This window comes from Anoplophora glabripennis, unplaced genomic scaffold (genome assembly GCF_000390285.2).
Source record: "Anoplophora glabripennis isolate ALB-LARVAE unplaced genomic scaffold, Agla_2.0 scaffold26, whole genome shotgun sequence".
Taxonomy (NCBI): Eukaryota; Metazoa; Arthropoda; class Insecta; order Coleoptera; family Cerambycidae; genus Anoplophora; species Anoplophora glabripennis.
This window is the reverse complement of record NW_019416261.1, coordinates 950,559-963,140: the sequence shown is the minus strand read 5'-3', so window position 1 is coordinate 963,140 and position 12,582 is coordinate 950,559. Positions and strand designations below refer to the sequence as shown.

At 33.6% G+C, this 12,582-nt stretch overlaps 1 protein-coding gene across 1 annotated transcript in view; it reads right to left on the bottom strand.

Moving 5' to 3' along the window:
- LOC108905962 (complexin) overlaps positions 1-12,582 on the bottom strand; it is a 1,206,537-nt gene that overhangs the window by 471,055 nt on the left and 722,900 nt on the right. The gene's annotated exons all lie outside the window — the stretch shown is intronic.

The window sequence follows — 12,582 nt, the reverse complement described above, 5'->3', positions numbered from 1 at the left end:
TTTTTTTGTGGGGCTATTTGAAATCGCGTGTGTACACAAACAGACCAGGTGATTTGGAAGAACTTAAAAACCGTATTCGTTTTGAAATAAATCAAATCGACCCGGGAATGCTTGAACGAAGTGTAGACGGCGTTTACACACGCTTAGGACAATGCCAAATGGTACAGGGTGGGCAATTCGAACAATTTCGCTAGACTTACACAAACATTAGTGTAATTTTACTCGTTTGAAATGTAATTTTGTCAACTTTGTCCTTTTCGGAGCCATTAATAGTGTAAGTAGACAATTATCACTTATAAGAACTTAAGGTGCATTTTTCTAAAAAAAATTGTTATGTAAGACATCGAAATTTTCACACCGTTGTTTAGATAATTATCACTGTCATCAATTTCGAACGAAAAAAATATGCGTTGTCATTTAAAAAAAAAAATATGTCATCGCTGCCGTAAGTGGATTACCAAAAAAAAAATTTCCACATAACAAGGTGCCCTGGATCAAATAAAAATCGACGGGTCTCACCGTTTTTCGAAAAAAAATTGTTTAACGAAAATATGAATTTTATGCAGAACTTTTTTACCACGCTGTATGTAAAGGCATAATGTACTTTTGAAAATGGTTCTGTGGCAAATTTTCATTTAACACACAATGCATACATCCTTTATATCCTTTTACCACTCCCCTACCATACAGGCTGTGACAGTGAAAGACTATTAGGACCGGTCTCTCTAGTCAAAACAAACAAAAAAAAAACAAAAGTAATATTTGTTGTGAAAAGTACTTTACGACACAAAGATAAGAAGCGAAATAGTTTTTGATGAACTACTCAAGAACGATTGAAGATTTAAACTTATTTGGTTTGGTGTACCTAACCTAACCTTACATAAAAGCGAATTGATTTGTTCCAACTGTTGATGAATTATGTATTCTACAAAAATAGCTCGAGATATACAAAAGATTGGAAATGGTTCATCCAAGTCACTAAAGCAGGATTCTGTTTAACGTCAAATATATACAGGGGGGCCAAAAGTAGCGAATGGCAGGATATCTGGGAATATTCAAGGGCTAGAGTAAAAGTAAAGCACTAGGGGCTTAGGATTTTTTCCTGACTATCCGATGGTGACCTTGAAAACTTTATAAAAAAGTATACTTTTACCTCCTCTGTTTATTATTTCGTTTCTTGAATTTTACACTCCTGTTGAACATATAGAAACTCGCGTACGGCACTGTAAATTTAATCACACCTAGTAGAATGCTTTTAAGAAATTATTGACCCATGAATTAACCACAATTGTTAGGTACTTTAAAAAAATCTCTCGACAAAACATTTTCCAATGTTTACGTGTGTACGAAAAATTAAAGGAATCCTTGCACTTCAACATTTTTATAGTTTAAATACTGTCGAAAATGGCGATGAAGGTTTCCTTGTTCTATTACTGTCTTACTAAAAGTGCGATTTCTTGTTTATAAAACGCCGGCTTAAGATAAAATATTGTTTGTTTTAACGATAGCCATCGACTTATATTAGACAAAGATTCCTCCAACTTTAATATCCTAATTCCTTGATCTTTACAATGTTTCCTTTCTATAAAAGTAAAACAGATAAATATGCATAATGCGTTGAATAAATAATTGCATATAACAAAAGAAAAAATGTAACAAACAAATTATTATTTCAGGTTTTTCGTAAAGAAATTTTTCATTTTTCCACAAACTATTTTAAATATTTAATTTTGTGCTTTACTTCTCCATAGCCTGGAGTAGTATTTGTAATTTAATTATATTTTTAATATACTGGCTGCAGCAACTATGCCAGCGCTGCCTTGGCGGAGTTTAATATTTGTACTATGCAACAATGCAATTAGAAATAAAATTAAAATACGACGGCCCATAAGAGTATTAATTTAGTAAACAAAAGAAGGAAAAGAGGCTTTGTAACTAGATATAATAGGAAATCTACAAACATTATTATAAAATGAGGAAAAACTTTTCATTCTACATAAAGTTAAATATATACTTAATCTTAATAATTTGCTTTTTTATGTAACGTAATTTTTTTTAACCAAACTAATATGGCCTTATCTGATTCTCATAGTGTATTTTAGGAATAGGTATATGTAAGAATTACTGATAGAACAACACCGGCAAAGCTGATTTACTTTTTCCTTGATCTCAGATATTTTATTTGTACAGCACGAAGATTATTAAATCTTCTTTACCACTTTATACGTAGAAAAAAAGGGACGATTTTCTATTTTTGATCCAAAGATGTTATTCCAAATATCAAGGTCATCTATTTGACAGCTACTCCTGGCATAAGGTGTTGAAGGACACATTCAAGAGATTTTAAACTTGGAGAAATTCCCAATAAAAAATTTCGAATCATTTTCATTCTTGAATAAATAATTTTAAGCCATTTCCAATCAGGTATCACTGCATATTTTCTGTCTTTAAATAAAACTAAAATTACGAACGTCAAGATCTTGAGAAGTAAATTATAAATCCTATTATTTAATAATTTTACGAAAAATACACATTTTACCTTATATTTATTACTGTGAAATTTCAAAGTAGGCGAAAATAAATTTATTAAAAACAACCTCTGTCTGATTTTGTCGCAGATGTTTCAGATAATACTAGATGTTTCTAAAATTTTATGCTAAATAAGATTAATGGTTAAGAAAAAAGGTACAGGGTAGTACTGCAAAAACACATTTTTTTTAATTATAAGGTTAAATCAGATATAAGCGGCATTTCTGTTTCTGAGCTCGCTCTTCTGGTATGCTTGGATGGGGTCATTAAGGGTGGGGAGAGTCGGCAATTTTCCATTTCTTGCCAGCGAAATACAGACATTACGAAAAAGTGTTTGGAGAGTAATGACCATAAATGAAGAAGTCATGCTATCGTATTTTTTAAATTTGAAGGAAAACTATGCAATTTCATCTATGTGGTCGAAGTATTCGATGTTGAAGTCTGCTAAAGGTCTACAAAAATATAGATATTGGAAAATATAACAATCTTAGTGCTTATTTGAAGAGTGAATCGAGGTGATACAAAGTAAAAAAAGGTGCAGTATTGGACAAAGCACATATTGAAGAATTTTCGACTTGGGCTTCCGATAAACAAAATTTAATGATTAATATATCTACCTTTTACATGTAGTTAGTTATATAGTGAACTTTGAATTATTTTAGGTTGCATTAATAGTGGGGGTTTCTGGTGCCTGTCGATGCTGCGAATTGAAAAATTTGAAAATTAGTGACGTACAGGACGTTGGCAGTTACCTACTTGTTTCAGTACCTGACATCAAGACGGGCATTTCAAGAAAATTTACAATTATTGAAGAAGGATTTTGCGTGAAGGCTGTTGAAATATGTAGAAAATATATTTCTCTGCGCCCAATTCGCCTAACACAAGACATATTTTTTTTAAGATTCATCAATAAAAAATGTACTTCTAAGCCTGTTGGAATTAACGCATTAGCGAAGGTACCTTCAGTAGTTGCTTCATTCCTGAATATCTCAAATCTAGAAGCATATAGATACTGGCCATTGTATGAGGCACACTTCAACAACTTTATTGGCCAATGAAAGTGCTGATCTTATTACCATCAAACAGCATGGTGGATGGAAGAGTTCATCTGTAGCAGAAAGTTATGTTGAGGAGTCTATATCTAACAAACTTGATATTGCAAGGAAAATCCAAGGAAAATATAGCTGTTCCTTAAAAGAAGAGTCATCCGTAACTTGTGCAAATTCTTCACAAACCTCGGCAGATGTTATGCGTTCCGAAAATGATAGCAACAATGCTACAAGGGTTATTATTAACGGAAGGGAAGTTAAATGTGATAAAACAAAAAACGAAATGTCTATTCCTATAAATGTACATGTTAATGATAATAAGTAAATAAATTAAATTTGATTTATTATAGGTTTATTATTTTTTCATTATTGTACTAGTGAAATAAAGATACTTTATTTCACTAGTCCATCTAAAGTATCACTTTAGACGGTTCATATGTGCGGATAAACGTCCGATTATAATAAAGGTGATTGGGGATAAATTAGCGTAAATCATACAGTTTTGGTGATTTTTGGCGTATTTTAAAGGATTTAACGTTTATAGCACCCTCGAAAATGTCAAATGTTTCAAAATTAAACGTCAACATACGGTTTTCTCTGTTTGTTCAAACCGCAGTAAATTTGAGAAATTATTCAATTTTGTATCAATAAAATTGGAATTTCATGATTTTAAAGTAAATACATCAAAATATTAGCGATTTACCTAATGCAATGTTAATGTTCTATAGAAAGTTTTATTTCATGAACGGTAGGAGGTACAAAAGGACATTATTCTATGATAATTCGTCACGGTTTTTTGTAGCCAAACGCGGTGCGAACCATTAGCATACCAGATCGATATTTCAATGTCAGAAACACACCAGCACCAACAACAATTCGCACATCGCATTATAATTCATGGTATTCACCGGACGTAGCGCAGCAAGATAAAGGAAATGCAAGTGGAACGAAGTGTGGAAATGAAATGGATATACAAAGGGAAAAACCGAACAATAAGCCACGATACATTTTCATGACTTCCAAGCTGAAGTTGGAACTATAATCAGGGCGGGGGAACGCGAATTGTAAATATGCGACGAAGGAGAATGGTAAACAGCCTGGTTATCTGGTTTTTGTGTAATTAAATTGAACAGACTGACAATTAGCGAGATTAATTTTTCAGTTTTATACGCACGGCAGATAGGAGTACAGAAAAATTACAGCAATTAAAATAGGTATTACCTACTTGTTATCAGTAGCATGCGTTGGAAATTAGAATTGAAATGTAAATTTATCAGACAGTGGGGTTGTTTCCATAAAAATGGGATTTTATATTGAAGAAACATAACTTCAAAACTTCTATCTGATGCAAATCTATCAAGATAGTGATTATTTAATAACATATTTTTTTACGAATCCCTTTTCCTTTGTCCTAATTAGTTTTTTCGAAAACATTAATTCTGCTTTATCATATAAACTTTTTCCACAATTATTACACAGTGTGTCTCTGGACTCTTAATCTTTTTTATACGTAGTTGATTTTTCGAGAAAAAGCTATTCTTTATAAAAAGTTTTGCTTGTCTTGGGAAGCCATGGGCTCAAATATGTAATAAAATATACAGGGCGTCCAAAAAAGTCTTTCTTTTCCATAAAAACAGTATTTAACAAAAGTTATTCGAGTACTCAAGAAATGCTTAAATACGGGGTTTAGTCAGAAAAGAACAATAATCATATTTTGCAAATAAAAAGACGGCGCAAGATAAGCAAAACTTTTCATTAAGAATAACTTTTCTCGAAAAATCAATAAAAAAAGTTTACAAAAATGCGGTACCCCATCCGGGGACACGCTGTATATCTTAGGAGGCAGATAACAAAACAAAACAAAATCACTACACCTTTAACTTTAAGTCAATTAGAGTTTTGAAAACAGTGAGAGCTGCTTTCGGTGTAGACTGGCTAATAAAGTCACTGACTTGACTTTTAACGTAAGAGGCTTATGGTCGGTGTAAATCGCGAATGTTCTTGCCTCGACCATATGTCGGAAGTACTTGACTGCTTCGTAAATCGCAAGAAGTTCGCGGTCGTAAGCAGCATACTTGCTCTGAGCTGGGTTCCCAATCGCCCTCAACTTTGCACTACAGCACCGATTGCAAAGATGGAAGCGTCACACACTAGAACGATTTGCGAATTTTCACCGGGGTGCGCGAGTAGAGCTGCCTGTGCTAAGCTCTCTTTAGCCGCCTCGAAAGCACTTTTCGTGTTTTGTGTACAATTTATGGGTGCTTTTCCTTTAACATCCCCTTTAAGCAGGTCATTCAGTGGCGCAGTGGTACCTGGTGCGTTGGATACGAACCGTCGGTAAAAATTCAGGGTTCCAAGGAACTGTCGTAATTGCTTCATTATCGAGGTAGCGGGTAGTCTTTGAGGTTTGCTTTCGGCGTGCAGCAAAATAAAACTCTCTCTTAACGGTAAAAATAAAAGTATTTTATTGAAAACAAAGTTTGTGAAAAAGAAGTGTTGTCGGTGCGAGCGTTCGCTGGAGAGTCTTTTTGGTGTGAAGTCGCTCGCAGGTATAAATATATCTTTCTTTGGCGCCAATCTGCTGTGGACCTTTTCCGCGAACCATATCCCGCGTTTCACATTGTTTTTTGTCGCTTGCAACGGTTAGGCCGTCCGGCGTCAGGGTGGCGCTCTTGACGTAATACTTAAAGTGGGTCAGTCCCAGACATGCGTACCCATAACAGAAACAGAGAGTTTTTGGAAATATCAAGGGGTATAATATGTTGTAGTCGAGAAGCATTATCTATTTTTTCAGTGTGTTATATTTCTGGTTAGGCAAAGCTATATTTATAAAATCAATCCCTTAACTGATTTCTTTGATGCAAGGGGTTATTTATTTATTTACTTTTTTCTTTTTAGTGTCGCATATTTCAGCGTACCCAATCTATTAAAAACAGTAAGAATAACTTTGTTTTTATAGGTCGGTAGTCTGGCGATTTAAAGTGTAAGTCTTTAATCGTTATTACTAAGATAGCGGGTTCGAATCTTTAGTAATTCTCTTCATATGCATGGTAAGACGAAATAATTTTGCTTGAGATAACATGGGGTCATAAATTTGAAGCTAATTTGAAGAGTTTTACTTTTAAATCCAATTTATTTGCATAAAAGTATCTTATAAAACAAATCACGGCTTTCTGCATACCGTAGCGTAGGTGCAGAGTACCAGTTTTAGGGAGTAAAATGTTATTTTTAAACTTTCATGTTAAGCAGTGTGGCGCCATTCATGAGATAATTCTGGGCATCCTATTTTAGAACATGTTCTAGTTCTGTCTGATGCTCCTTTCATTGCATTCCTTTCAGGACAATGTTAAAAACCTTGTTAAATGGGAAGCAAACAGAGTAGCTCATTGTATCTCTAGCAAGGGCGCTGGTTGTAGTATCAACATTTGTCAACAATTTCTGTTACTGTGATGTCTGTGGGTATCCAAGTCATTGTGCAATGGTCTAAGAAGTGTTATTTACTTTGTCATTTACAGCTTTTTGTTGTGGTTTGTATGAAACTTGTGTTTTGTGAAACTTTAGCATTTAGTTCGTTTGTTGTACAATATTAGGCCATTTACTGCAGTTATATTTATAGAACATATGTGGTTCCATAAATGATTTAAAATAGGTTTTCGTGAAGAAATACTGGGTCTCCGCATTTGAATCTCTAGTCACCTCAGATGAGGTACATTCCAAGAAGTACTTCCCATTATGTAAATTACATATCTGAGGATGTTATTGTCGTACTTGATATTAACAATTCACCAGGGGATTGAATCTTCTTGGTGGTTTAGTCTATGGGTTCTTTTATTGAGATACATAACCAGTAGTTCGTGTCTTCCTTGTCAATGAAGAGACAGACTATATCTACTGGAATTTAGAAAATTTATGGAACTGAATTTAAATTTTAATTGATTCGCAAGGCATTAACTCCTTACAAACATTAAATGAACTGAGGTCTCGTTTCAGTATTAATGAATTCGACTAATCGGTTGTGTATATGTCTCTACAGCTGTAGAAAAATCATCCTATTACTAAAATTCTCACCAAATACGTTTCCGATATTCGAATTTTAATATTTTATGTCTTCATATACAATGTTAAATATGTTTGGCAAATATTTCGAAAATAATGGACTTCACTGCCCAAAAAGACATATTTTTTTGTAAAATTACAATTGTTTGTACAAATTGAGGTCTAATTACAAGGAATATACTAGCAATAATTATGAAGTTAAACCAGTTATAGTTCATATACTCCTATTTACAGAACTGTTATTAAATTTAAACGTTTTCAGTGTGGTATGCCAGATTCGCTGTAGGAGAATAAATTTGTTGCATGAAAAGCAGAACGCAGTCATGTTACTTTAGTTTGCAGGATACATTGATTTATTTTCCAAACGAAATCAGATATTTCACTATAACACTTCTTGGAATACAGATAAAGTATATGATTCAAACAAAATTAAAATTTAATTTAATACTAGTGGGTCACGTTCGTAAATATATGGAATTCAGTTATTTTAAATGAGAAAAAATAACGAGTACACTGTGTAGAATAAGGAACTGTTTATTTGAAAAACCGTTTTAATTCTTGGGGAGTCGAAAGTGCGTGGAAGCAAAATAAGAAAGAATTTGCTTTTCTTTACAATGCCATTAAGAACGATTGTACAAGGATAAAGTACTCAATTTAGAAATGAATTTAGTGGCACAGAATAACTAATAAATCGTTGAATGGAACATTACATTTAATCACCCTATTTCAGCCAGAAACCTTAAAGCAATTTATTCTTAGAAAAAAGTTTTCTTATAAATTATTCTGAATTACATATATTTATTTTTATAATCAAATTTAATGAATGTACAACCAAAATGGCTTTAATTGTTTGAAATGTTTACATTATTTTAATCTTTTATTTTTAATCGTAGGTGGAATGTTCTGGTAAAATATTGCATAAGCGAAGTTCTACATAGTTTGTAAACAAGTTTATAAATTAGGACAAGATTTTTTAGTGGTATGTAGAGAGCATTAATAAATAAGCATTTTCAATAATCAAAACCATTGAAACTACAAAATAGTTCTTAAAATTAATAGGCAAAATGCTACATAAAATAACTACTGTGAAAATTGTTATTAATGAACAAATATTTAAGTGATGTCAATTACTTTTCCAGATTACTATTAGGTGTATTTTCTTTTTGTACCTGTTGTTTGTGTATTAATAAATGCGAATGAATATACTAAAATCAGTACAGTAACAATTAATAAATGAATATGGTGATAATGCATGGAAACGCTGATCAAACCTGCATAGATTTCCAAGTACATCAGCGGTTGTAAACAGAGGTAAAGCTATTGGAGGAGTCAAAAAAAAATATACCATATTGATACATATCGTCCCTATTATCACGTAGAGGCGTATGTGTATATCCATTTCTTGGATTATACGCCCCTACGTGATAAGAGGGACGATATGCTACGTTAGTCAGTGTAAAAAGGTCAAATAAATATATTTGCAAAAAATATTTCTGCCAATCAAGTTTCCGCAAATCGATTTATTTGTTCTTCAAATATCCTATCTAATTTTGTAAAAAATTTGGTCGTCCATCTTGGATCCGAAATCTTGAATTTTGAAAAATTGACCTCGGATTCGAAAACCCCCGTATATCAAATTTGGCGCGAATTTGTTATTTTTTGAAAATTCATGATATCTGACTTTAATTCACCCGGTTTTTTGAGGTTACAAAAAGAACCATCAATTCTGACCGCAAATTCACGTTCGGCGGGGTCTTAACTCTACAAATGAACATTTGAATATAGACAAACATTTTTTTTGTATTTTTCCTATCACTTTTTCATGAATTTTTACTATTTTTTACCTGTTTTTTTGAGGTTAGGAAATTCCTGTGATATGATAGCTCAATTCTGACACCAGATTCGTGATCAAGAGGCAAAAATACTACAGATAACATATGTCGCATGAAAAGTACAGACAACTTTTCTTTTTTATGTGGCCGTGTTATCTTGTACTTTGCTGACACATTACAATTAAAACTAACTTTTGTTCGTCTTTTCCAGAATATACAATCATGTAGATGGACCTACTTGGAATATATCAGAAAAAAGATGACACATTGATAGATTAATTTTTGGAGGAAACGCCGAGTACTGGTTTATTTGGAAATTTAAGTTTTAGGTTTTGCAGCTTCACTCTTCTCCAACGGTCTCCAATTAATTTATTATAAAGGGTCTACCATTAAGGATGTCCGGATTTAAAATGTAAAGAAAACGCACAATTGAAAAGATAAATTTAAAGATTCTTTTTTATTTGAGAGGTAACATGTTGCCATTACGTATGAAAAATAATGTCATTCATATGATATCCACGGCTGCGCTGGACGTATCGTAATCTCTTGGTCCAATTTATCATTACTTTTTCGCATAAATTGGCCTCTATTTCACCAATTACTCTTTCAATATTAGCTATTAAGTGTCCAATTGTTGCTGGTTTATCGCTGTACACTTGTGACTTAACAAAACCCCACAAAAAAAAGTCACAAGGCGTTATATCGCACGATCTAGGTGGATAATTGATAGGGCCTTTTCTGGAGATTATTTCTTCACCAAATTGATTTTTCAATAAATTCATTGTTTCAGTGGCAGTATGGCACGTGGCACCATTCTGCTGAAAAAAATAATCCCCTAAATCGTTTTCAAGTTTAGAAAACACATAATCCGTTAACATAGCCCGATAACGTTCACCATTCACTGTGATATGCTGTCCTTCATTCTGGAAAAAGTAAGGCCCAATAACGTCACCGCACCACATAGTCACTTTTTCATGATGTAAAGGGTTTTCAACAACGGCATGAGGATTTTCATTGCTCCATATTCTGCAATTTTGTTTATTCACAAAACCATTCAACCAGAAATGCGCTTCATCAGTAAAGAAGATTTTACGATAAAAGAAAGGATCTTTTGTTAACTTTTCTAATGCCCAAGCAGCAAATCCACGACGTATTGCATGATCAGCAGGCTTTAATTCCTGCGTTAATTGAATTTTATATGCATGTAAACCCAAATCTTTACGTAAAATTCTCCAGGTAGTGGTTTGAGAAATGTTTAATGCTTGAGAGCGACGTGAAATGGACATCTCACTATCCTCTCTTACACTTCGCTGTACTGCCTCAATATTTTTTTGTGATCTTGCATTTTTTGCACGTACTGGTACAGCAACATCGTGCAAAGGAAATGTTGTTTGAAATTTGCTTACAAGACGACGAATATATCGTTCATTATGTTTTCTATCACGCGCGCTCGCTATGGGACCTATAGTGTAGGGGGTTGGGTGCACGGAAAGTGCACGATAGTACAATAGCGCAACGCTGGAGCGTTGCGCTATGAAAATAACATCACGCTGTTGTACTATCTAGCACTTTCCGTGCACCTAACCCCCTACACTATAGGTCCCATAGCGACTCGCACTTGTGACAGAAAATAGTATGTGCAACTCGTTCGGAAAAGTTGCCATAGCGCCACTTGGGCGCTTTCCGCACTCGCTTCGCTGGTGCGTCAACTGCGTCCGCGTGGCGCTATTGGCAACTTTTCCTCACTCGTTACACAATGTACTATAGTGCGACGACCATATTTTTTTCGAAGTTCACGTAAACACAACACTGATTTTGATAATAAAATTTAATAATTTCCAACCGTTGTTCGAGCGTATACTTTTCCATGATGAAATGGCAATATATACTGAATATGTTTGACAAGTAACACGTCAAATAATAATACGCAGTGTTGCCATAATAATACATTGAAATCCGGACATCCCTATTGGAAAACCTATTATATGTATGTATTATAACCTTTAGAGTGCTCTTGGTAAGGCAAAGGCATGATAACAGAATTCGAAAAACTGTTCTATGATATTCGGACGTATTTACTCTAATTCCAAAAAATATCCTATTCGTGCAGAAAATACAACGTTTAGTAGAAAAATATTGACATTTTAATTCTAAGTCAAAAATTCACGCAAAAACGGTCGCCAATGTCATGGCGTCTACGTGCGTCACAACTATGTCAACAATAAATCTAAAGTGCTAATATTTTGTACTGCAAGATTCATTAAATTGCTCCAAGTTGGAAGGAAGCTGAAATTTCATGGGAAGAATGGAATTGGAGAAGGAAACATACTGAAAAAAGTATAATAAAAGGAATGTACACATACCTTTAGCAAGCTTAAATCAGTTTCTTATTGTCGCTCTTATCTCAATATGATGTTATTAGTTAAATAAAAATACAAAGATACCATAATAGTATATGCATTTTATTTATCCTCAAATTGTACTTTGGTTAATAATGGATACACATTCCATGAAGGGACCAAAAGCTTAACAAAATTTGATATGTTATTACATTTATGGAAAGGACAAACTGGAAGATACGTAGATATGTTAGCACGTGGCTAAAGAAGCACAAGCGTATCATGAGGCACACAGGGCAGATAGACCAAAACCTTAACAAAATTTGATATGTTATTACATTTATGGAAAGGACAAACTGGAAGATACGTAGATATGTTAGCACGTGGCTAAAGAAGCACAAGCGTATCATGAGGAACACAGGGCAGATAGACCTAACTAATACCAAAATTCTGGTGATAAAGAAAGAAAGCTAAAAATACAAAAGAATCGATACAATTTCAATTGGGACAAGGATTTAGAACTAGCTGGAAAAGACAGATGTCAGTAAATATAACAGCCAGAGGATTTAGTTTCAAAATTTCTTCTAATAAAGAGGGCGATGTGTCTCTCAAAACCGTTGGCAACTACCACAGTACGTAGAAAGAATTTCTACCTCAGCAAATTATTAAATCTGTTATTACTTTATTCTGAATCGCCAGCGTAAAAAATAAGTAAAGGTTGATACTAAAAGAATTGCGTATTTGAAATATTGCAATATTGAGCTAAATTATGAATTG